The sequence below is a fragment of the Sapajus apella genome, unplaced genomic scaffold, assembly GCF_009761245.1.
Source record: "Sapajus apella isolate SASKATOON/1434 unplaced genomic scaffold, GSC_monkey_1.0 scaffold17, whole genome shotgun sequence".
Taxonomy (NCBI): domain Eukaryota; kingdom Metazoa; phylum Chordata; class Mammalia; order Primates; family Cebidae; genus Sapajus; species Sapajus apella.
In genome coordinates, this window is record NW_022436957.1 from 26,366,165 (window position 1) to 26,391,504 (window position 25,340).

The window sequence follows — 25,340 nt, forward strand, 5'->3', positions numbered from 1 at the left end:
GGCTAATTTTTGTATTTTCGTAGAGACAGGGTTTTGCCATACTGCCCAAGCTGGTCTCAAATTCCTGGGCTCAAGCAGTCTGCTCACCTGGGCCTCCCAAAGTGTTGGGATTACAGGTGTGAGCCACCATGCCTGGGCTGTATGATTTTTAATTATATAGCATAAAGTGTATATAACTTTTTGAAAAATGCTGCCTATTATAAACCCTGTGTCTGTTCCATGTCTCTGCCTATTATAAACCCTGTTTCTCTCTCTCTCTCTCTCTATATATATATATATATTTATATACGTAGCAATATATATAGTGTCATGTATATATATTGCTATATATATATATCTATATATATCTATATCTAGCTATCTATCTATATATATATATATAGAGAGAGAGAGAGAGAGAGAATAGTAACCTTATTCACTTATTTTAACAGATGAGCACTCTCTCACCCCATCATTTAGAAATTATCTGCATTCTCAATATATCTAGTAATTGAATGTTAACATTATCATTTTATGGCATATATTGGCTTTTATCAGAGCTATCATACACACAAGTTTCTAATTGATTTCCTGAGTAAACTTCATTTTACAACTACAGTAGAACTAAAATAACATACCCTGTTTATATCATACATACTTAGCAGTTTCCCAAACTTCTTATTTTTTAATTTCTCAGTTACTTTGATTATCAAAACAAATGAACTTCGAGTATGAGCAGCATGAAAGCTGTTTCTGCCATGTGATATATTTTTATCTACTTTCTGATACACAATGCAAAATCCAACCCACATTTTTTTTTTTTTTTTTTTTGAGACGGAGTCTCACCCTGTCACCTGGGCTGGAGTGCAATGGTGCGATCTCAGCTCACTGCAACCTCTGCCTTCCGGGTTCAAGCAATTCTCCTGCCTCAGCCTCCTGAGTAGCTGGGATTACAGGCACCCTCCATCATGCCCAGCTAATTTTTGTAGAGACAGGGTTTCACCATATTGGCCAGGCTTAAACTCTTGACCTCAGGTGATCCGCCCACCTTGACCTCCCAAAGTACTGGAATTACAGGCATGAGCCACTGCACCCGAACTTCTTGTTTGTTTTTTTGCCATCCCACATTTATGTAACCCCTTCCTAAGTGCCTATAAAATTCTCTTCCTTTCATAAATGCGTATAAAAGTCACTGTGTGTTATCATTTTCAACACTTAATATACTGATTAACTGTTTATGCTCCTCTAGGATTTTTCACTGTAAATCTTGAGAACAAACACCAAACATGCTCTTTTGGCTACAGTGCCTTGTACACACTAAATATTCAATATAAATGACAAAATATAGGCCTTTAAAATAACTAGAAATCTAATTTGCTCTAGTTAAGGTGTTTTAAGGTCTTGGTTGTGTCAATTCCTAAATAATGTTACTTTAAAAGAAAGACAGAACAACCTGTTGGTGACATATGCCAGAGGCAGATCATTTTATTACTTAAGGAGATTACTTAGAACAGTGTTTTTTAAATGGTGGGTTGTGACCTATTAATGAATTGTATAACAAATGTACTAGGTGATGACTATAATTTAAGGGGAAAAGAAAAAGAAATAACAGAAAATATCAATGTGTTTCACACACAGTAATGGCAAATACTAATTTAAAAACTTGTTTCAGGTATGTGTATATGTACTAGATCCCGATTAAAATTTATTTCTTACTGTGAGAAATACTGACTTCAAATATGGTGATATATTTTAGGTTATACAATGAAAAATCGTACTACTTTCCTTGTTACCTTTTTCTGAATAGATGGAAGCTTTCTGATTTAGAAGCAAAGTGGAGGTACAGGAGAAACCTCTGGATATGAAAGTTGAAATGGCTTAACTCTTCACGTTATGAATTTCTGTGTGACTTTCTCTGAAGTGCAGCCTAGATGTGTTCATGTAGCATCCCCACATACATAAAGGAGGCTCCTGTCTTCTAATATATTTAAGAGATTCTTTAAAAAATGAATAGTCTCATTAACCCTGAAATCCAAGATCACAACTGTGGGAATTTCCTAGTGGAAGAGTTTGAAAGATGAACAGAAATGCCATTTTAGTCATTTACTAAACAATTTCTAATCCATTGTCCATTAATTTAATAAAATCTAAGCTTGGTGATATAGAGGACCCATGTCCTTGTAGTGAGAGAAATACACTGGCAGTTATAATAGAGTGGGGTTGAGTTCTATCATAGTCAGAAAAAAGAAACACTGAAGGTAGAACAAAGAGAAGGAGAGCTAAGGAGAGCTTCCAGAAAAGATGACATTTAAGCTGGATTACAAAAAAGTGTAGGTTTTTTGTTTAAAATAAAAACAACAGAATTATAAAGCTGGAAGAAACTCCACATCATCTAACCCAGTAGTTCCCAACTGGGGGTGATTTTGCCCTGCAAGGGACATTTGGCAACGTCTGAAGATATTTTTGTTGTCATACTGAGGAGACGTGCTATTGATATCTGACAGAGTCCAGAGATGCTGCTACACACCCTACAATGCACAGGACAGCCCCAAAAACAGAAAACCGTCCAGCCCAAGATGCCAATAGTCCCAAATCTGAAAAACTCTGTCAACCCAAATACAAACACTTCACACAAGACGGTAACTAAAGGCTGTAGGGATTTTAAAACTTGTTAAAAGCTAAGATTATTAAACAGGTGTCAAAACATCTTGCCTAAGTATTTAATTCACAGCACATACTCATGTGTGTTATTACACTAGGAAACGGATGTTATAAAAAGTGGGAACATTTTCATAATGTGGAAAGATAAACTATCTAGAAATCATGGCTGAAACTGTTATGTAGTCTTTCCTGATAGAGATCTACCAATGGCACAAAGCAAGAATTATGGTTACAAAACCACTAAAAAAATTATACCCTTTTTTGTTCATAATATTGTATTTACCATCTGCTCAATTCAATTATGCAACATGGATTTGAGAATAAGAAAAACTGCAAAAACTAGGAAGTTGGGAAAATTTGTACATCCCACATATCTAGTTATTCCTTGGGGTAGATCTTTCAATCTCCACCAGCTCCAATGCTGGGGATCTGGCAGCTGAGTGGGATTAGCCTCTTTTATTCAAAATAAATTGCTAAATTACCCTTCTATTTTCAGGTAAAGTTTCTAATAGCAAATGAATTGTCCAAAGAACTTGGACAATTGTTAACTCCCACTAGTAGCAGTAGTAGTAGCAGTAGTAGTAGTAGTAGCAGTAGCAGTAGCAGTAGTACTAATAGTACTAGTAGTAGCAATAGCGGTAGCAGCTGCTGCTCCTTAGGGTCCCGATTTAGGGCCTAAAGCAAAACACATGAAATCACCTGGACATCTTTTATTTTGTCATCCTTGCTCTTAAACGCACAAAGGACACAGAATATAAATAGAGGGAGGGTGTAAACATGTTAACAGTAATATATATTCATTTTCAAAAAAGGAATATACTCCTTACCTCCAATTTTTCAATTGGTGAAAATTCACCTAAGATGACTCGTCCAGTTTGACACACTGTAATTCACGGTCAAAAACTTGAAGGCTGAAGACAGTGTCCTAAAAAATAAAAGGCTAATGAGGTAAGATTCAAACTGTGAAAGGTTTTTAAATATGACAGTGTGAGTAAGTGATATATGAATAAAAGGTCATGAAAAAGCAGGGAGCCATTTTACTACATGAAATTTTAGTGAATGAAATTTATGTTTAATTGATATATAAGTGAAAGTTTTCCTGGCTGCCTGAGCCACCTGCTCCTCTCTCATCACCTCTAGTGCCTAAGGCAGAGCATAATAACAGCAGAGGAGACAAACAAAGCTTTCCTGAGATTTCAGCTTCAGAGAAAGCTAGCAAGAAGAGCTTTAGCTGCATCCCTGGAAAACCATCAGGAGTTCCTGCAGCTTCCCAAGATGTACTAGTGATTAAAATTTAATGAATTTGATTGCAAAACTGTGCTGAGGCCCTTTTAGGGCCATAGGTCTTTAAAATTTAAAGGACTCCGTGGTGAGTCTGATTTAGTCTCTGGTAGAGGAATTTTTAAAATTCCCCCACCCAAGCAAGCACCACACCAGCACTGCAAGTCCACAACAATGAAGAGAGTATACAATATTTTCTTCTGTTGTTTTTTCCCCCCCTGCTCCCCCACCTTTTCCTCAATAGGATTAAAACTGCTCCCTCAGGACTGGAAGATCTTCCCCATGACCCAACCCACAAAAATCACTAATCTAACATTCAGGAATAGCTATAACTTCTGGAAGAAGGAAGAAAATCACTTTATCATAAGCCTTAGTCAAATAATAGAGTTTTAGTTAAAGAAGAAACCAGCCTTTGGTTACCCAATTGGGGATTTTAACAACTCAATAAATGACGACATATTTTAGGTTAACCAAATAGCTCTTGTGAATGAGAAAACAGTTCGTTCATATAGAAATATTTCAGCTAATAATAGCAGAAGTGACCAAATTAGAACAATCACAATTTTGCAACCTTTAATTACATAACTAGTTCATGCATTGGTAATCAATGGATGGTAAAAGCGTTAGGTGAAAGGTTGGGCTTCACAAAGGGATCAAGCTGTCACCACTTGAACCCTCTGATGAATCTTCACAACGCTTAAGGTGAAATGACCAGACAATATGTGCCTCCAGATGTGGTGTAGTATGAAGTGACCACAAGCACTCTTACCCACCTCTCCAAAAAAATATATTCTGAACCTAACTAAGCATATAGATCTAATTTCCAGTCCATATAAAATACAAAGGACAAAGAAACAAGTTAAACAATACCTCACCAGAATGGGCTATTCTGGGCATGAAAAAAACGCAGACAGGACTGTTATAAATTATAAGAGAATTAATAGATTTAAGAGGATAAACAAATACAATGAGCAGATCCTGTTGCAAACAAACCAATTATCCAAAAAGAAGAATTTTTTTTAGACAATTAGGGAAACCTGAGGATGGACTAAGTACAAGTGACCCTTCAACAGTACAGGTTTGAATTATGTTGGGTCTACTAATATGTGGATTTTTCTCAATTAAAAAAAAGTTACATCAAGTGTGCCCGACTCTCCTTCCACCTCTTCCCCTTCTTCTGCCTCTGCCATGCCTGAGACAGCAAGACCAATCCCTCCTCTTCCTCCTCCTCCTCAGCTTCCTCAATGTGAAGATGACAGCGATGAAGACCTTTATGATGATCCACTTTCACTTAATGAGTAGTAAATACATTTTTCTTTGATTTTAACATTTTCTTTTTTCTAGCTTACTTTATTATAAGAATACAGTATTTAATATATGTAACATACAAAATATGTGTTAATTGTTTATGTTACTGATAATGCTTCTGGTCAACAGTAGGCTATTAGTAGTTAAGTTTTCGGGGAGTCAAAAGTTGCACATGGGCTGGGCACAGTAGCTCCCACCTGTAATCCCAACACTCTGGGAGGGCAAGGCAGGAGGATCCCCTGATCCTAGGAGTTTAAGACTAGCCTAGGCAACATGGGGAGACCCTATCTCCACAAAACAATATAAAAATGTAGTCAGGTGTGGTAGTGCATGCTCATGGTCCCAGCTACTCAGGAGGCTGAGGTGGAAGGATCACTGGAGCCCAGGGGATTGAGGCTGCAATAAGCCATGATCATGCCACTGCACTCCAGCCTGGGGGACACAGTGAAACCCTGTCTCCAAAAAAAAAAAAAAAAAAAACCCCAAAAAAAAGAGTCACGTGGATTTTTGACTCTGCAGGCAGTCAGCACACTTTGGCTTTGTTCATGGGTCAACTGTACTGTATATGCTATTAAAAATTCTTTTTCTTTTTTTTTGTTGAGACAGAGTCTCGCTCTATTGCCAAGCTGGACTGCAGCGGCATGATCTTGGCTCACTGCAACCTCTGCCTCCCAGGTTCAAGTAATTCTTCTGCTTCAGCCTCCAGAGTAGCTGGGACTACATACAGGTGCCATCATGCCCAGCTAATTTTTTTTTTTTTTTTTTGTATTTTTAGTAGAGACAGGGTTTCACCATATTGGCTAGGCTACTCTTGAACTCCTGACCTCGTGATCTGCCTGCCTCAGCCTCCCAAAGTGCTGGGATTACAGACGTGAGCCACCGTGCCCAGCCAAGAATTATTAGGAGTGCTGTATAAGATAATAACATTGTAGCTATGTAAGAAAATGTGTTGTTTTAGAGATGTTAAATTATTGAGGAGTGAAATTATGTCTTGGCTATGCTTTAAATTCTTGGAAAAAAGAAGGGTAAGGAGATTAAACTGGTATGACAAAACATACACAACTGTAGCATCAGAGGTTCACTGAACTTTTCATTTGTATACATTTAGAAATGTTCATATAAAATGTTCAAATGTCAAGTACCTATAAATAAACAAGGGCATTTGACATTCACAGGCCTAATGTAAGACAATTGTTCTAGGCTATCATTACAAGTGAGTAGCAAGGATGTTACTGGGTGCTGAAAACAATGATTTGAAAATGAGATATGAGGGGCATTCAGAAGCAGAATCACTACTAGAAGTATAGGGGCATTGACTCTGTTGCTAGGAAAGAAGTACAAGGCAGATAAGCTTTCTGTCCTTCTTGAGATTGAGAAAGATAAGGTAAACAGGTAAGCAAGAATGGCTAAAATTTCATCAAGAGTGACTGGAGAAGCAACAAAGGAAGCCCTGAGTGCCAAGAAAGATGGCAAATGAACTGGAAAGCGAAGACACGTTTCTTTTAGAACTGAAAAAACTGAGGCATGTGAGAGGGAAAGGGACAGTACGTGAAGGGATGAGAAAGGACCAGTGCACAGCAAACTTTCTAACAAGCTAGAGAGGTTAGCAAATTCCAGAGTTGGTGGTACCATGTTCTAGAAATGGGGTAGAAGGCGGTAAGCATGGTATATGGAGTAATCTCCCAATTATCTCAATCTTCAGGATATGAGTCATGGGGTCAGGATATTATATGACTTACAGAAAGAAGAAAGCATAACATGACAAAACTGGGAAGTCAATGAGCATCTGTAAGCAAGAGTTACCTGGCCATTATAGCTGAAACACAATGTTGTAATAGTAATAGACAAAGAACATATGCCATTCACCAGATGTGGGACTACAGACAAGTTACTTAACCTCTTAGGCCCTGTTTCCTAATACTTTGCTTAATATCACACCTAACTATCACATACTCACCTTGCAAGGATGCTGTGGGTTATTAATTTACATAGAAGGAAAAAGTTTGTAAAAGCACAATGTTCATTTATTAGGTTTTTTGAGGGTTCTCATTTGGCAGAAATCTAGGAATCTCAGCAGAAGTGCCTTTTTTTTTTCTATTTCACAAGGGCAGCTATATATTATACCTACATATAGATATACTAAAACAGAAGTTGTGATTGCAAAAGTGTAACTAGGAAAGTATTCTTTTCCATGAGAGGAAAAAACTTTAGTAGATATTATGCATCCTAATTTCAATAGAAATTAAGAGGGATTTCCTATTTCGAGTCACTCCAGACATAGCTGAAATTTAAATACAATAAACCTGCCCATTGTCAAGGTCTAGCAACGGACCAAGGTTGAAGAGACCTAAAATATTGCTGAGTATTTAGGAAACAATTTACTTATATTTACATGCATACAATGTAACCTTTCAATTAAACATGTATATAATTATACATGTGAGTACAGCTATATAAAACAAAGCTTAAACAGAACTAGAGCCGAGTCTGAAGTCTTAGAGAAAATGACGGTCTTTGCTATTTCTAAGTAAATCCTGCCCATAGAGAGCAAATAAAACACCTCCCTATCTGAAGACAAGTAATAGGGTTGGTCAAAATATTAGAAATGGCTTTCTTAATTAAGTGTCAAAGAGCTAAAACAGAATAACCAAAGGGAAAATCCTCTTCACCCACTTTGGGGTTGGGACCCTGAAAGGCTGCACCTTAGAAATAAGGCTGAACCACAATGAATCAGTTCATACAATGAAGGCTATGTGGCCTTGAGTCATCTGGTTGGCCCAGGAAGGTCTCCAAAGCTGAAATTTGATTAAGCAACTCTGGATTTTCTGGATTCCCTCAAGCAGATGTACGCACACACACACACACACACACACACTCACACTCTCTCTCTCTCTCTCTCTCTCTCTCATACTCACTCACTCTCTCTCCCCGCCCCCCTCTTTCTGAAAAACTATCATCCTTGGTCTCAAATGATTTTTCAAATACAATGCCGAGCATGCAATTAAAGACAACCAGGCACACAAGGAGACAAGGTAAGTTGACCAGAATACACTCAGAAGGACTCCAAGTATTGGAATTATCAGACATGGATTTTAAATTATGTTCAAGGCTTGCTATGTTCAAGGAGATGAAAGCCAAACTCAAAAATCTCAGCAATGACCTAGAAATCATAAAAAGTGACACAGCAGAATTTTGGTGTTTTTGAGACCGGGTCTCGCTCTGTTACCCAGGCTGGAGTGCAGTGGTGTGTTCAAGGCTCACTACAACCTTGACCTCTGGGGCTCGGGTTATCTTCCCACCTCAGCCTCCTGGGTAACTAATACTACAGGAATGCACAAGCATGCCCAGCTAATTTTTGTATCTTTTGTAGAGATGGGGTTTTGCCACGTTGCCCGGGCTACACAGCAGATTTTTAAAAGAAGCAAAGAATACTGAGAAATGCAAAAATTGAAATTAAGAATTCAGTAAACAGGTCTAACAGCCAATAGACACAGTTGAGAGAGTGAACCAAAGATAGGCTGGGGGGTGGGAATTAAAAGCTCAGATTGAAGAGAGGGTAAGAAACACGGAAGATACAGTGAGAAGGTCTAATATCCAAGAGTTAATCAGAATCCTGGAAGGAAAAGAGAGAGAATGGGGAAGAGGCAATATTTGAATAAATGTTCCAAAAATGATGAAACATGTGAAACCACATGTGTAACAATCTCAATGAATTCCTAGCAGACAAAGGAAAATTTTAAAGCATTCTGGTGGTGGGGTGGTAGGGGAAGGGGTGGCGGGGGCAGGGGTGGGGAGTTTACTTTCAAAGAAGCAACAGATTGATAGCTTAATTTTCGACAACAAAAATGGAAGCTAAAAGACTGTGTAACTCCAAGGAGCAAGAAGAAAACAACTGCCAACCTAGTATTCCACTGAGGAGAAAATATCCTTCAAGAAAAAAATCAAGATACAGGCTCACACAAATAAAAACAAAGTTCATTTGCAGCAAACCCTAAGAATAAAGCAAAAGAAAACTACATGGTCACAGATAGAGAAAGGAATGAAGAACCATGAAGTTCAAATAAGCATGTGAAATCTAAAGGAATACTGACTGTATAAAATAATATCTTCTAAGGTTTAAAATATATACAGAAAATTAAATTACAGGACAACAATATGCATGGCACAAGGTAGGTAAATGGAACTAAGGTGCTTTAATATTCTTGCTTCAACTAGGAGGCAGGTATAAGTATCAATTAACACTAGACTTTGATAAGTGAAGAATAAATGTTATAAATGCTAGGGTAATTACAAAAAGAATAAAAATGAATAAGTGATAGCTAAAGTAATAAAGGAAAAACCGGACGTAAAAATAATCAGTCAAATAAAAGAAAAAGACAAGGGGAAAAAGAAATACAGAGCTAGTAGAATAAAAATGTGATGCTGTACTTAATCCCAAAATACCAATTATATTAAGTATAAATGAATCAAATGTTCCAAAAAAGAACGATTATCAGATTGGAATAACAAAAAAAATTTACAAACATATGTTGCTTTCAAGAGACCCATCTAAAACATAAGAATACAGAAAGGTTAAAAGTAAAAGAATAAACAAATATATATCATGCAAACGTTAGCTAAAATAAAGATGGTATTGCTATATTAAAGATGTTATTGCTGTATTAGTTTCAGACAAAACGGAATCAAAGAAAAAGGATCACTAGAGTTAAAGAGTCCCTTCATAGTGATAAATGCTTAATTCACCAGAACGATATAACAAAATTTTATGCACTTGAAAACATGGACTCAAATTATATATAAAGCTGACAATACTTCTCGAAGAATTAGACATGTATTAGTATCTCAGTGGCAAATTTTAACATATCATTTGGCTGGGTGTGATGGCTCACACCTGTAATCCAAGCACTTTGGGAGGCCAAGGCAGGTGGATCATTTGAGGTCAGGAGTTCAAGACCAGTCTGGCCAACATGGTGAAACCCTGTCTCTACTAAAAACACAAAAATTACAAAAATTAGCCAGGTGTGGTGGCACGTGCCTGTAGTCCCAGCTACTCGGGAGGCTGAGACAGGAGAATTGCATGAATCCAGGAGGCAGAGGTTGCAGTGAGCTGAGATCGCGCCACTGCACACTCCAGCCTGGGTGACAGGGCAAGATTCCATCTCAAATTAAAAAAAAAAAAAAAAAAAGATATTTCTCTCAGTAGTTAAAAGAATAAGCAGACCAAAAAAGTTAGCAGGGACAGAGATACAACATGATTAGCAAACTTGATCAATGGGCATATGTAGAATGATATATCCAGTAACTACAGAATGCATGCTCTTTGAGGGCTTACATATTTGCAAAAACTGACCACATGCTGAGCCATAAATTAAGTCTCAGGGCATTTTAAAAGACTGAGATCACTCAAAAAAAGTTCTCTAAGGAAAATGTATTAAAGCCAGAAACAAAATACAAAAAATATATAGTTAGAAAATTCTCATATTACTAGAAATTATGAAATATACTATTTAAAAATCCATGGATCAAAAAAGAAATTACAGTGGGAATTTTAAAATATTGCAAAATAATGAGAATGTTACATCTCAAAAATGATGGGATGAAGGTAAAGCAATACTTGAAAATGAAATGTATAGTTTTAAATGTGTATGTCAGGAAGGAAACAAGGGTATAATCACCTACCTACCCATCTTAAGAAGTTAGAAAAAGAAGAGCAAAATAATTCCTAAAAGAAGTATAAAAATATAATGAATATAAAAGCAGATATCACAAAATAGAAACACTTGAAGAATACTTTTAGTATTTTAAAAACTGCATCTGTAATTAAGAGCTTTCCCACAAAGAAAACTCTATGCCTATATGGCTTCACTACTAAATTCTATCATTCATTTAAAAAATAAAACCAAACTTAACCTAAACCCTTCCAGAGAATAAAAAAAACAGGTATCTTCCTTAACTCATTTTACAAGGCTACTAAAACCTGACAAGGACAGTACAAGAAAAACAAAATTTCAGGCCAATCCCACTCACGAACAAATATCCAAAATTTCAAAGCAAAATTAGAGGAATATGTGATATTGATCAGGCTGGGTTTATTTCTGGAATGCAGTTTATTTAGCAATAGGAAATCAATCAATATAATTTGATTTGAGGAATATCCTATGGTTAACAGTAGGAAAAGCATTTGATAAAATTCATTATCTATTCATGATGTAAGCTCCTAACAAACAGAATGAAACTTCCTTAATCTGATGATATCTAGAAAAAAATTAAAGTAAACATCGTATTTAGTGGAGAAATGTTCAAAGTTTTCCTTTCAAGAAAGGAAACAAGACAATAGTGCCATTATTACTACCTCTATTCAACATTATAATCGAAATACTAGTCAGTACAGTAAGATAAGAAACAAAAGTATAATATTTTGAAAAAAAAGAAACAAGACTTTATTTGCAGATAAGATTCAATACATAGTAAAAGACTAAATACATACTCTAAAGATATATGACTAAAAGTTTAGCAAAATTGTTAGATATGAGGTCAATATAAAGATATAAACAAACAAAATAATGGCTATAAACATTTATAATATCAAAAAATATAAAATATCTACAAATAAAACTCTCAAAAGCTGTGAACAATCTTCTGGAGAAAATCACAACCATTATTGAAGGAAATTAAAGACCTAAATAAATGGAGTAGTGTATCATGTTCATGAATTACAAAACAATAAATAGGTCAATTCTTCCCAAATTGCTCTCTAGATTCCATGCGATTCCATTCAGAATAGCAACAGGTTTTGTGGGTGTGTGTGGAAAATGACAAGATGATAATAAAATCAAAGAAATGTGCAAAGGGCCAAGAATAGCGAAGATGCTTTCGAAGGACAATGTGGAAGAACTTGTTCTACTAGATATAAAGTTTTATGATAAAGCTATAATAAACAAGACAATGTGGTCTCAGTACAAGTAGAGATAAACAGACCAAAGGAACAGAACAGAGAGCACAGAAAGAGAACCACAGATATATGGACATTTGATTCCTGACAATAGCAGGGAAATGGTGTGCTGGGACAATTAGCTATCACATAGGAAAAAATAGTATTATCCCCTATCTCACATGATACACAAAAATCAATTTCAGGTATATGCTAGATCTATATGTGAAAGACAAAACAATAAATCTTCTAGAAGCTTTATTTGAAGGTATTCTCTCAGGAGAATACCATGAAATAGGAAAAGCATGCCACACAATGGGAGAAGATATTTACAACTAGCAAGGGCTCATTTTCAGCATATAGTAAAAAAAACTCCTACAAATAAGCAAGTCAAAAAGACAACAAAGTACATGACACATTTTTGAAGGAATTCTTCCCAAAATAGTTATGGAAGTACAAACCTGTTACCTGGAAAATTTAGTTAAAAATACTGACATTCTTCCTGAGATTTAGAGAATATGAAAAGTTTTAACTACATATTAACATTTAAAACATTTTAACTGCTCATATTTCAGTAAACCAGTTCTCCTATTCCTTATCTAATCTAAACAGTTTAAGAAGTAATTATTCTTGAAAAGTCCTGTTGAAGAAATCTTTGCCTACTCCAAGGTCATAAAGACATTCTCCACAAACTGAGATCCACCTACATATCCATCAACAATATAATGATATATAATAATCTATTCATACAGTGGAATAGTACACAGTATGAGAATGAACAGTCTACAACTACATACAATATAAATACATCTCAAATTTACATTGCATAAAAGAAGTCAGAGACAAAAGAGTCCATTTAGATAAAGTACAAAAGTAGGCAAAACTACTTTGTGGTGTTAAAAATTAGGAAAATGTTCAGGGGTCGGGGGAGGGACATAAGGTGGTAAGCGATCAGAAGGGAGCACAAAGGGGGACTTCTAAGTTGCTGGTGATGTTCAATTTTTTGATCTGGGTGCTAGTACACAAGTGCACTCAGTTGGTGAAAATTCACTGAGTTGTTCACTACTGATAATGTGTACTTTCTGCATATTAAACTTCAGTAAAAGGTTTTTGGTTGTTTTTTAAGTGTGAAGGAGTAAATTTTTCCAAATTGTTTAGGGAATATGAGAACAAGGAAGTTTCAAATTCACTGCTTCAGGATAAAGCACAACAATCAAATAACAGAATTTAAACAAGCAATATACTAATTACCAAAAATATACAAGAAATGTCAAACCAACTAGTGACTTTCTGACTTACAGTAATATTGGTTTGAAACTATTTGAATGAACCCAACTGATAAACTGACTTATTTCTAGATTTAGTGACGAGTGTTGATTCATAAAGATTTCGGATAAGCAACTTGATCTTGTAGGTTTTTGTTAAACAAGAGGGCTTTTAAATCTTAGAAATTAACTAACAACTAGATTTACACATCTAGTCAAACTCCCTAATTTTACAAATTAAGAAACCAAGGTCCTTTGAAGTTGGGTGATTTGTTCAAGGTCATAAGAAGCTCTGAATACATCTAAACAATTGAAGTTATTTAATTAAGTTCACCTCCTTCCAATTTTCTGTAACTTCTAGGGGATTTCCACCTACCAAGTAAATTTGTTTACTGGCAGTGTCCCTCAATACACACTATAGTCAACTGAAACATTTTTATCCAAACATCTCGAAATTAATTTCTTTGCCATCCATGACTAATAGCCAAACGCTATTTCTGTGACATAAAAGATAAGACTTTCTAAAAGTAAAGTTCATGATGTGCAGCCTAACAGATAAGTTGCTGTTTACACTAAATGATGACTTTGACATCAAACTGAAGGCATGTGTGAAAAGTTAGAATAACAATGGCACCTATTACATATGGTATCCCTGAAAACAAAAAACAAAAAACAACAACAAAAAAAAACTCTACTGCTAACATAAATCGAAACGAAGGATTTTCTAAAACTGCATATAAACAAATGTTCTAAATTACTGAAATTAAATTATACTAATTTATTAAATCAATCACAACTATGACGAGCACTAAAAAATTAAATTCTCCAATTCATTTCAATTAGCTTCTATATCCAAGAAGAAGAAGCATGCTTAACACTTTTAATAGGAAGAATGACTTGTCATTTTGAAATTAAATCCATCAAAAATGAATAGTGCATAAAATAACCCATTTAGTCCCATGTAAATACAGTTTTAAATTATAAAAATGCTTTAGCCTATACTCCGTCACCACAGTGTTCTTTCCACTATAATAGGACTCTCTCCTTTTATTTCAACCTGTGAAGTTCAGGGCCAAGATAAATCCCTGGACTTGTCATCCCTAGAGGAAACACCTAGCCTTTGAGTATGCATAGAAAACTTAAAACAGAAAATGGTTTTATAGTCACAGACATCTATTCACTAAAGAACTGGAGGTCTCCATGATATAAATACAAATAATTAAAAATGACTTAACAACTAAGTGCAAGATAGAATCCTGGAACAGAAAAAGGACATTAGTGAGATTCTGGTAAAATCGTGTAAAATCTACAGTTTAGCTAACAATAATGTACCAATGTTAATGTCTTAGTTCAGACAAATGTACCAGGGTTATAGATACTTGGGTGAAGAGTATGTGAGAATTCTGTACAATCTTTGCAAATTCATTGTAAGTTTAAAATTATTCCAAAATAAAAAGCTTATTTAAAAAGAAATGACTTAGCAAAAACTACCAAAAATTGAGAAATTTGTAACTCAATTCTGACTCAATTAAATGCCCACAGTCAATATCTATCTTCAAATGATGATCTCCATCAAAACAAGGCCTAAATGGGGAAATGGGGTGGGTTCACAGAAGGGACTCTTTAAATGCTATTTCTCTAACATTAAAAAACAAAATAAACTCCCCCAAAACCCCTTTAAAAATACTTCAGGCAGGAACGAAAAGTCTGAAACCATTCCTCAACGGAAAGGGAAGAGAAGAATCCTATTTAGTGCAAAAGATGTGGGCAGTGGACAGCGAAGCAGAAAAAGGTATTCTAGAGATCCTAGACCAGTAAAGCTTAATAATAAAAAATACATCACATTTCTTATGCACTCACTTATGGTCCAGGTGCTATGTTAAGTGCTACACACGTATTAACACATTTGATCCTCTCAAGAACCCCATAAGGGAGGCACTACTTTTATCTGCATTTTACAGATGGGAAGTTCTGTAAGTAATGGAACAGAGATTTGAAGGTAAGCACTCTCAGTGGACAGTCCATGCTCTTACCACTATACTACACAGCCTTTTGAGGACCCAAGCCAGAAAAAAGCTCCTGCCTTCTAGAGACCAATCCCCACTACCTACCCTCAGCCTCTACCAGAGAAGACAGTTCTCTTCCCAAGGCTTGACAGTCCTTGCTAGGACTGCAAAGAAAGATAACCCTACTGCCTTATCTGCAAGATTGTGTTCGTAATCTTTCAGTACTTGATGCACTCAGTGCATGTTCCTGCTGAGACACTGTTACACATAAAAGTTAGTTTTCATAATACTATCAGTATTCAAATTCAGATATGTTGGGCTGGCTTGGGAATCTGAACACTATTATGTGACATTTTTTTCTGTGGGAAAATGGTGCTGCTTAAAAAAAGTCTTACCAATGGATCATCTAGAAATTGAGGCTTCCCCTGTACAGACTCTAGCCTGCAGATAACAAGATAACCGAATTTTAATAAAGACATTGCAGTTACTCAAATAATCCAGTTTTGCTCGAACATCAAAAAGGCATAGTTCTTTATACCTAACAAAAGGAATTGTGTTACTGAAAAAAAAAAAAAAAATAAGCTTAACATTCTATGGATTTCCTGCACTATGGCCAATTGTGGATGTATCCAGCAGTTAACATACTGCTCTCTCCCTGACCCTCTCAAACAAACTCTACATTAAAAAATTACTGCCAGGTAAACAAATATATCTTTCATGCCCACACCCCAGAACAGAAGGTATATCATCTCAGAAGGTAGCTGAAGTAATAACAGTAATAGTAGTAATGATGATGATAACGTAATAATAAGAACTAACTCTTTCTGAGCATTCTCCATTGCTAGGCATGTTTTAAATATGATACATCCTGTGGCTCATTTAATCCTTACAGGAGGTAGATAGCACAATATCCCCACTTCAAAAATGAGGGAACAGGTCAGAGATTAAGTAATTTGCTCAAGAACACAGAGCTAGTTAGTGTCAGATCTGAACATCTGAGCATTTTACCCCAGAGATATTTTTAACCTCTACACTCTGTGTGTAATTAAATAACTTGGTAAACTCTTAAAATGAACAGAGTGTGCTTACTGAAATTCATTTTTCAAATGAAAGAGTGGTCTGAAAACCAAAAAAAAAAAAAAAGACCCATCTTGCCTTTTATTAGGAGTATTTCCTTCAACCAAGATAAGACTGAACACATTTATGGAAAACAAATTTAACATGTACTTAGCTTTGTTTTTATCACTTTGAAATCCCTCACTTAATTGTCTGAATATCACAAATGGTGGTAAGAGTATGTAACCTCAATACACTAACCCTTTATTTTAAAATCTTGCAGTAAAACAAACACGCTGTCCATGTTTACACTAAATAAACGAGGGTAAAATAACTGCAAGAGGTCCAATACCTTTGAAAAGTTTCAAATCAGCAATAATTTGTGGTGGGAACAAGATATTCCTTTTATGAAAAACCAAAACTATGTTCTTTCAACAAAACTGCAAGATCTGCCTGCTTTAATGATAATGTTAAGCTGAGATGGACTAACAAATTTTATTTCAAAACATGTGCCTAAATTTAGAAATTCTTCATTGACAATCTAAAAAGCCTATCGGTTTATCTCCCAGAAGAGCCATCTGATCCACATAAATCTAATTCCGGACAGCTAAAGGTATACTATTAATACCTACTATTTCAGTGAATAGTTAAAGCAGGCAACCCTCAACAATTTCTAGAGTACAAGCTGATTTTTTAAATCATCTCTTTAAAACTCAGAACTTGCCTTTCCATGCGATAATGATCAATATGCTAGGTTTCCAAGCCGGTTCACAGAAGCCTAAACGTTCAAAAGGTTACAGAAGTATAACGAAACACAGACCCTGTGTGGGCAATGTTTCTACAGGAAAATCAATTTAGCATTCCAACTTAGGATAACAGCAACTACTCCTGACCCATTTAGCCCTGGAGGTAGAAAAAGGAGATCTTTCCTCCCATAACTGGAAGTCTGAGATTCCCTAGGACCACACACCTCTTCCACTATGAAGGCACAGCAGGAGGAATATCATAAAGGAGGGCAAAAAGGCAGAGCTGGGGTGGGAGGAGATCCAGGGAGGAGGAAGGCAAGACCAACTGGGAAAGAAGGATGGAGGAGGGGATGGCAGCTGAAAGGAGTGAGGAAACAGTGTGAAGGTCAGGGGCTGCTGAAGAGGATGAATGTACAGTGCCGGTTCCTGCAGCATGCGGCCTTTTATCAACTTTCCTCCTTGGTGCTTAAGGAGAGGGAAGAAGAGGAGAAACCATTGGAGGGTCTTGACAGTGTCTCCCTCACTCTGGCTATTCTCATTGTCCTTTTCAAGAAAGAATAGGGTGGGTTAAGAGGTCTTATCCACATCCCTCTGGACCTCCTACAGTACGGGAATGTGGAGAAGGGACTTAGAGGAGTTTTGATGCCTTCCTTGTCAGCATCCACTCTATCAAAGACTTCAGGTCAACAGAAAACTAAGGGTGCCAGGTAAATGGCAGGAACAGCATCAGAAAGAGAGAATGGGAAATAGAGAAATTTGAAGCAGGGAGGCAAGCAGGATATTAGAGTTGGACAAAGAGAATTGTCCATGAATTAACGTTCTTATTTAGGATTAACTGAGTTTGATAGTTCCAAATATTTCATCAGGTCCATTTCACTTTTAGAGAAATAAATATTTGTGGCTATGGTAATAATTTGAGGTTTATTATACAGAAGGTATGAAAATAAACTTCTAAGTACACATGAGGCAATGTTCTGGTGTTTATATGGTGGCAATATAAATCATTTCAAAAAGGCTTTATTTATTTGGTAAGCATTTAGCTACATTATCATTTGTTGATTTTTTCACCCTAATAAATAGCCCAAATACCGTGAGTAATTACTTTCACAAGTAAGGAAGTATGCTTTATTTAACTCTTTCTTGGGAGTATAACTATATTAAAAAAATTTATTCAGACAAAAGATTGCCTGTCAAGATGCCAAGTAATTATTTAAAAGTCTCTAAATCCACATAATACACACACATGCAAGACTTCTTTTCTATTCCATGAAGATAGGACTACTTAACTGAAGGCCCCCAAACAATGTACTTTTTTTTAACAACGTACTTTTTAAAAGATGAAGCAGCAAATCCCAAATTTTATAACTTTTCTAGAACTTTCAGCCAGAGATAATTAACTAGACAGCTAAACCTGACCAAATGACTTGGTGGAGGCTGAGTACCAGACATTTAGTATCTTCTTCTCTTTTTTTCTGATTTCTGTGGCTGTTCTTTTGTGGAGCCCTTCTCTTGAGCAGAGATAAGGGCCAGGGTGGCAGGCTTTGCAGCACATTAAGAAACGCAACCGCAGAGACCAATGGGACATAAAAGTGACCACTGGCAAGATGTTCCTGCTGTTTCACCAACACCTCAGACACTGCCTGGGAACCTTTAAGGGTCTTTCATTCCTTGCCCCATAGGAGATTATGTTGGATCCCAGAAGAGCTGCTGTCTTTTCTGCAAATCATGAACAGGGTCCAAAACCTTTGTATCAAATGATTAAGAAGAAAATCAGGGTCAGCTGTCAAGTACTCCATTTGCTGGAGAAGGCGGGGTGTGTATGTGTACCTCCAAACTCTGATAAAGCAAATCCAAACCCCTATAGATAGTTGCCATTTTAACAATGTAATTTGAAATACTACTCAGAACCAGGATAAACAAAATATTCGTTCTCTGAAGTATCTTTGGCAAAATGAAACAGGAGGCAAAATTACTGAAAATAACTGAGTTTCAGAAAGGTCACTACCGGCTATTAGGAATCTTTATAGATCAGCAGACTTCTAGCTCAAATGTTACCTCTGGCTAGAAAATGGACACATCCGAAAAGAAAAAAAAAAAAAAAAAAAAAAAAAAAAAAAAACCTTGAGATTATCTGGAGCCAAGGACACTGAAAGCTTTCAAGATTACCAACAGAACTGAAAGGTTTCTTTGTAACACAAATTTCCATTTTCATAAAATTTTTATCAGTCAGCACAAAATCTTATGCGGAGTATGGTGAAAGAACACACGCTCTAGAATCAGACCTACATGAGTCTGAGTTCCAGCTCTGCAATTTACCAGCTATATAATCTCCTCAGGGAAGTCACCAAAGAATATTGGAGGTTAGTGTTGTTATCTGTGCAATAGGGATATTAGCACAGGGTAGCTACGAGGATCTCCAGTGCCTGAATATAATCGACGTTAGCTCTGTTTGCTCCAACAAACTGTACACAATGTGGTATCTATAATTGAGGAGAAGACTCCATCAAATAGACATATGGAAGAAAATTCAGCGTGACTGAATGTAGATTGTTCTTTCAGATGTGAAGATGAAAATCACATACTTAATATTTGCCTTCACTGAAGTCTAACTTTCCTTTGATTAAGCCAGTTGTAAGCAAATGGGGGCGGGGGCTGTCCCTAAAGTTGCAAAGATTCGTATCATACACATTGACTAAGAAGCATGTATACGTATGTGCCTACATTCTTCCGGTGTTCATAAAAAGACACCATCACAAAACTTACCATGGGTGATGAGGCCCTTTATAATTTCGCATTGTGTAAAATTAAACTCTCATCTCAAAAAACCCTTTCTTTCTTCTTACACGTGTTCTTGTATACTATTGTAAATCATCACTAAAGCAAAGAAAAAAGTAAATTCTCTTATCCTTCCAAAATGAAAAAGTGTGCAAAGGAAGCTCAATTTGTCAAACTGTTCCCTTTCTCATTCATTCTTGTTCTTTTAGAAACCAGAAGTAAACATACTGTATGCCAAAATTACTGCCTGATTGACAAACGTCACTGAAGAACACATCAAACTGACAAGCCCGGTCTGGACCCAAGGTGGCAAGTTTTCTTAAAGAATTTAAATTTTTCATTTCAGTAGAAACAGAATGCTTTACATTTTAACACATTAACAGAACAATCTTTGGATTTTTTATGCAGCTTACTTGATGCCTCACCTTGTCCCTCACCCTTCAAATCCTGCTTTTACGCACTTTATGAGCTGGCACACGGCAGTAAGCTACAGAACTCCAACTGGGAATAACTCTAATCTGTTGTTGGACCTCAGAGGACTGCTTGTGTGATCTTTAAAGGAAAGTAGACAACGTTTTCTCCTTACTCAACACCTACCAACAGTCATCTGTAAACCTCTTCAACAATTATTACTATACTGCTACTAACGTTCACATCTCTCAACACCCTCAACGGCCCCCACGCTGGTGCTGCTAGTCCTCATCCTCAAACACCTTCCTGGGGCTTAAAGTCGGTCCACTGAGGCTCACTCTCCGCAACGCCTAGGGTCCAGCGAGGAAGGGCATCGTCCCCTCCGTTTGGGGGACCAAGGCCAATCAAGTCGCCAGCCAGCCACTCCCTCTCCCCTCGGCCTCCCGGGGCGTCTGGGGCGGGCGCGGACTCGCCAGGCCCTGCGCAAACCTCCCGCAGCCCCGCAGTTCCTGGTGTCAGCCGCAGTCCCGGGCCGAGCGGAGTCCCTGGGACACCCGCAGTTGCTCACACGCCCACCGTCTCAGGCGCAGGGTCACTGGGACTATCCCGGGGGCGCCCCCGACGTCCCAGCTCGGGCAGGTGCCGGGCCTCCCAGTGGACACTCACCAGACGGCCGCCGCTCGCTGTCCGTAGCCGCCTCGCCCTCACGCCAGTCGCCTGCTCCCGCGGGGGGTCTGGGCTGGCGCCGCTTCCCCGCCCGACCCCCCTGGGTGAGCGCCGCTCGGGGCCGGGATCCGGTGTGAGCCGCCGCCGCCGGCCCCCCCTTTCCTCCCTCCTCCCTCAGTGCGTCCCTCCCACCGAGGCCCGCCTCGTATTTCCTGGATCCGGTCTGAGATAGAGCTTGGCAAGCAAGCTCTGGCTTCAGGGCTTCCGTCGGGCGCCGTCGCTCGCCAGGCACAAAGATGGCGCCGCCGGGGACTGCCAAGGGCGATCTCGCGAGGCTTCGCCCACAGGAACAAGAGGGTGGGGGCCCAAAGGAAAGGTGATAAATTAGGGAAGCCTGAGAAACCGCTCCCCATATCTAAAATGGGCAGTACCAGTTACCGGGGAAGTTACTGCGCCTGTGCGCGCGGGCAATCACGCATGCCCGGAACAGCCCCCAAAGTAGAACCTAGTTCTCCAGGTTTTACCTGTTTCCACTAGTGGCACGGGGTGGGGTAACTGGGAATGAAACCCGGTAAAGGGCTTGGCAGGAGCAGGCGCCAAGTGAGAGGCGTCCCTTAAGGCTTGGTCACCCCTCAGGAGCCCTAATGGCCAATACACTTTTGCGTCCTCGGGAGTTTTCCAATCCTTTGCTTGTTCGTATGGGTCTTGTCACCTAGTATTCTTTGCAGAACCTCAGCTGCACCTTTTTCATCCTGCTGTGGGTTCACGTTATTGATCAAGAGCTTCTTGCTGTGTGCTTGCAGATGGGCTCACAGCTGGCAACCACAGTCCTCCTGTTTCCCACATCACCATCTAACTTTCTCTTCATTTTTGGTGCTACATGGGCCATCTGATACGAATAATTCTTTTTCCTGTTTTATTTTTTCTTGCTCATTCATTCAATCGTGTGCTGTTCAGTTTCCTATGTGCCAGCTACTGAGGAAACAGATATGCTGTGACCTCAGGGAGCTACTGGCCTGGGATGGAGATGGATGAGAAAAAACAATGATGGCACCTTACAACAGTAAGTTCTATGATACAAATAAGTACAGAGAGGAGTGACAGATATGGGGGAAGGATATAATAAAATACATCAAAGAGGAAATTCCTTTTTTTTCTTTTTTTTGAGACCAAGTCTCTCTCTGTTGCCTAGGCTAGAGTGCAGTGGCATGATCTCGGCTCACTGCAACCTCTGCCCCCCGGGTTCAAGCGATTCTCCTGCCTCAACCTCCCGAGTAGGTGGGACTACAGGTGTACACTACCACGCCCAGCTAATTTTTGTAGTTTTGGCAGAGACAGAGTTTCATCATGTTGGACAGGCTGGTCTCGAACTCCCGACCTCAGGTGATCTGCCTGCCTTGGCCTCCCAAAGTGCTGAGATTACAGGTGGTGAGCCACCGTGCCCAGCCAAAGAGGAAATTCTTGAGAGATGTCTGATAGGCATAAGATTTAGTCCAGTGAGGTACTCACTGCATATCGGGAAACCAGTCACCCGATTATTTCAACCAAGAGAATTTAGTACCAAGAATTGATTATTCGGCAACTGATAAGGTCAGAGAGAACCCTTAATGTATCAGGGAGGTAGCAACTTCAGGAAGCAGCTACTATGCCTAGGGCTAGAAGGAGGAAGGGAAGAGGTTGGGATTATTACAATTTGGATGTTTAGAGGAGTTGCCTTGTGGAGGTAAAACTCAGACCTCTGAGAAAGGAGCAGCATTCACTGGTGCTCGTGTCTCTGAGTGGGGCTCAAGACACTGCCTCTGCAGGTGTAGGGAAACTGCAAACGATCCAACTGCTATGGGAAGGAAGTTCCCCTGTCCCTCTGGGAGCTTCCAATCTCCCTCCAGCCTGGGGATGAGAATGTGACACCTGGACTAGAGCTGAACTTGACCCACATCCTGAGGCAGAGCAGCTCCAGTATCAAGAGCCACTCATTTTGGAAGCTGGATGTGGTCAGAAAGAGGATCATTCACTCCGATCACACACCGCACATAGTGGGGACCATGATGCTCAAACATTTGTAGAAAACCTGCTTCAAGTCAGAGTTTCAGACCAAGCAGAGCAGTCCCTGCCAACTCACAAACCCATGAGTGAGAAGTAAATGCTTAATGTAATATGGCACTGAGACTTTTGCTTATTATGTGGCAAAAGTGGACTAATATGGAAGCTCTATTCCACAGAGTGAGCCACGGTTTAGTCTCCCTATGTCTTCTTGCTCCACCATTCCTAGACCGTTGTCCTAGTCTACATGGTCCAGAATGACAGCACCACATCACATTTCCCTCGTCAAGGGGGCAAAAGCCTTTTAGGGCATGACCCAGGAGTTGTTACCATCACTTATGTTCACAACCTATTGGCCAGAACTTAATCACATTACTGCATCTACCTGAAAGGGAGACTGCGAACTGTGCTCTAAGCAGTCCTGTATCTAGCTAAACAGTCTATGACTTTGGAAAAGACATTGAGGGGACAACCAGAAGCCCCATAAAATAATCAAAACTCAGACCTTATTTGAAGTTATATCTCGTCCTCTCTCCCAGTTGGATCCTGCCACCAATGAGGAGCTTGGAGTCAAGGAAGTGGTGTAACTGTTCCCTTTCTGCACCCTAGGCTTCTACTTCTTCTACCCCATCTTGCTAACCGTAGCTATATCACCTCCAGGAGTGAAGAGGCTAGAAATGGAGGTGGCAAGGCGTTGCTTTACTGATTCTTTCATAAGATAGCTTCGTCCTCTCTGGACATGGCAAATGCTGAAAATTGGCTCTTTGTTGATTTCTTCTTTGAGTTCTTAGGCTCCCACAGGGAAGATACAGGAGTATCTCTCAGGACACAAATGAAGCTCTTTCCTCCATCTAGTCTCTCTCTCCTCAACCCTTTGTCTCCTCTACTTTTCAATAAGCAAGTCCTCTTTTGGTTGTCAATGCTGTAAGTCCTCTCTTGGTTGTTAATTCCTTCCATGTGACTGGCATCCAAATGCTGGCTCTCATAGGGTGAGCATGATTGTTCAGGACCCTCTTCACTGCACATTTCTTAAATATGGACTCAATCCTTTTAAACTTCTCCTCAGCCCCTGTCTCTTGTGGAATACCCACAGTTTCTTACTGCCTGTATCACTTCGCCAACTGGCAAGCTCTTTTGCAGGCACAAGCAAATGGCTCAAGCTATTTTGCCTTCTGAGACACTCACCTGATCCGTGAGAAGTTCACATGTCCTTGCCATGCTGAACAACAGACATGCTGCCTTGTCATTGTTGCTCCAGTAAGTTTCCTGCCTTCAGAATTCTGACAGGAGGCAGTGTCAGTGTCTATACTGACATAGGCCTCCAAACTCCAGGGATACATAGCAGGCTGTCCCCTAAAACTTTTTCTTCAGGTTGGACCTACAGATAGCTTCAGTTCAGTAACCAAGAATCTGGAAGGCGATATGTCTTGAAGATATCCTTTATCAGCTCTCAGAGGCCACGTCACTCTCACTTTTCTCTTTGGCTTCCCCTTTTTCAATGGGAGAGAAAATCTACAACGCCCTCTCAAGGTGATAACTAGCAAACCTCTCCCTTGTAGTCTTCTCTTATTTAGGCTGGAGGAAGTGTTTGAGTGATGGTCATAGAACTGGTTTTGCCACCTCTTGGTAACAAGTCCTGTAGAAAAGTGCCTAGGAACTCTCTTTGGAATGTGATAGTACTTAGTATGCATTCTTTTCACCTGTATCAGACACATCTTATATACCATTTCAGATATTTTTGGCCTCACCTGTTGTATCAATAATCCATTGTCCTGTAACAAACCACTTCAAAACATAAATAGTTTAAAATAATAATCATGTTATTTACTCATTATGCTGTGGGTCAGCAAATTGGGGTGGGCTCAGCCAGGCAGTTTTTCTTCTGTTCTCACATGGGGTCACTCAAGGTAAAAAGAATAGAGGCTATTCATGGGACCAGTGACATTCAGTGTCACCCCAACTCCACAAAGTTGGGGTGAAAGCTAAAAAGTTAGCTGGGCCTCTAATGGACCATTACATGAGTCTGTCTGCTTCTGTGTGATGAGGTATACGATACCAGCAGTTCTCGTTGTCATGTGCAACTCCTTTGCAGTAAAATGGGTCCATTGGTTTAAGGCAATACTTTGTGGGATACCATGTTACTAGATGACTATTTGTAAACTCCTGAATGGTGGTGCTTGTGGAGAAGCTGTGGATAGGTAAGGCAAACTCATAT

General features: G+C 38.8%; 1 protein-coding gene across 8 annotated transcripts in view; it reads right to left on the reverse strand.

The window, feature by feature from the left end:
- TAB3 (TGF-beta activated kinase 1 (MAP3K7) binding protein 3) overlaps positions 1-21,381 on the reverse strand; it is a 62,218-nt gene extending 40,837 nt beyond the window's left edge. For 5 of the 8 annotated variants that reach the window (XM_032286189.1, XM_032286191.1, XM_032286188.1 and 2 more), the window contains exons 1-2: positions 21,086-21,377; positions 3,468-3,565 (exon numbers count right to left, since the gene is read on the reverse strand). The gene's annotated coding sequence lies outside the window, so the exon portion shown is untranslated. Of the gene's footprint in view, positions 1-3,467; positions 3,566-21,085 lie in introns of all 8 variants that reach the window. The other 3 variants (XR_004271168.1, XR_004271167.1, XM_032286192.1) reach the window with 3 other exon arrangements.
- Between the last annotated feature and the right edge of the window lie 3,959 nt (positions 21,382-25,340).